Below are 2062 nucleotides of genomic sequence, written 5' to 3' on the forward strand. Positions count from 1 at the left end.
CTTTACTGGCCTCAAACTTGAATAAACTCACTTTGATACTAGCAGACATTATAGACCTTCACCCAGGACAATAGAAATTTTACAATAATCTACATTATGATTATCGTGTTATTTGGCAATCTTATGTTTCTAACAAAATACATTAAAAAGAAAATGAAGGAGGAGGAGGTCTTAACATAACTGGGAAAAAAAACCAGAATATAATTATGAAATTGTATTTCGACCACAGTGGGAGTCGAACCCACGACCTTTTGATCCGAAGTCAAACGCGCTAATCCACTGCGCTATGCGGTCTTCTTGGGATAATGTTGCTGCTCTTTTTTATTTCTCCTCAGTCCGTGCCATTATTCACGATTACCACGCTGAAGTATGAGGACCTTTTTTTGGCTTTTAATTAGGCTTCCATGTATCCTTCACGTAATAGCTTGTCGTCTTGGAACACTCTGTTTTGAGTTTTGACACACTTGGTAAGAAAACTCAACTGTCCTACATGGCTACATGTACTAAAATATCTTCAAAATTTCTAATTTTTACAAATACCAATATTAATTTTCAATTTTTTTGGATATTTTATTTTTAGTTAATTATAAAAGTTAAAAAAAAAATCGGTAAAATTTTCATTGATATCCTATATTTTATTGATATTTCTGTTGAATTTTTTTTTCCACACTATTGATATTTCATTGACTTTCGATATTTTGATCTAGATAATCTGGATCCTAATTAACATGCATATATTGTCATTAGTATGACCAGGTTGCTGATAACCTGGATGTGCAATGCCGCATGAGTATATAGACATACAGTATATGTTTTTCGGGGATTTGACGTGGGCAGAAAACACTTCTGCTGCAATGCAAATATGCAATTGCAGTATCTCATGTGTCAACTTATAAATTTTTATTATATAACGAATCTGTATGTGTAAGTAAATCTTGGAATGGGCTGCCAATTCATTTGGGCCACAAAGGAAACTATGATTGCTTAGCATGTTGTTGGATTATTTCCTTTTGTTCGGTCCGTTGAAGTGGACAAATGCTTTTCTAATTTTGTTTGCTTACAGGAATGACTATATGTCACTCGAATGAATTTATAAGTGAATCACAATAGCACAGGGGCCTTTAGCACTTGGAATTTCATCAGGTTATAAGTTAGGTAATTTGATGCATGTTGTTGTTTTTGGCTTCTGATGTACGTGCCTCTATAAATTTATCAATTTTATTTACTGATATTAAATGATTCACGGAAAAAAAGAAGAAAAAAAGAAGTCATTAAGTGAAATTACAAGTGAATAATGATCACACACTATTCAGATGCCATAGGCCCACAGCAGAAAGAGCCATTAGTTGAGCAAGTTAAGCTATTCTTCCGAGAGACTTGTACAGCTTGATATATTCTCAAAGTACAGATACAAATCAGATCTGTGGAATCTACATCTCATATTGGTACATATCTAATCTTACATGAAACCTTCTGATTTTGATTAGTTTTAAACGTGTATCGATCATTAACTATTATTGGTATATGATGCATACGCATACGTATGTTATTGGATTTTCTGAATTAGTCTTGTCATTAACTACCGGAGAGCTCTACAATTCAACGTCGAGTAGACTACGCCCACGTGTCCGGAACACCAAGTTTCCGACCCAATTAGACGCTATGATGCATATACATGTCCACAGGTCGATCAAGGCCAGATGACTTGATCACTCCAATATTCAATGCCATTAATGGAAGGGAAAGGGTAGGCACCGGCCTTAGGGCTTCACCTTCTTACCATGAAAGTGATGAAACCTTGGTCGAGGATTCTGGTGACTTAGTCACCAACCTTAAGTCAAGAAATCGATAACTTGGGAACAATGTTAAGGTGATTCAAGTCTGGTAATATTATATATCAGGCGATTCACCATCCAATTCTTATGTTGTTACTGCGTATTTAATTAAGCTACAAAAAATATCATAATTAAACATGCAAAGGCAGTTCAAGGATGAGGAATATGAGTTAGGCTTAGACCTATATTCAAAGTGATATAATTAATAATTTAACCAAAAAAAAAAA

The 2062-nt window shown here is 34.5% G+C and overlaps 1 non-coding gene across 1 annotated transcript; it reads right to left on the reverse strand.

The window, feature by feature from the left end:
- Positions 1-220: 220 nt before the first annotated feature.
- On the reverse strand, positions 221-294 carry TRNAR-UCG. Its single transcript has one exon. It is a non-coding gene; the product is annotated as a tRNA-Arg (tRNA).
- Positions 295-2062: the final 1768 nt, after the last annotated feature.

This window comes from Rosa chinensis, chromosome 3, assembly GCF_002994745.2.
Source record: "Rosa chinensis cultivar Old Blush chromosome 3, RchiOBHm-V2, whole genome shotgun sequence".
Classification (NCBI taxonomy): Eukaryota; Viridiplantae; Streptophyta; class Magnoliopsida; order Rosales; family Rosaceae; genus Rosa; species Rosa chinensis.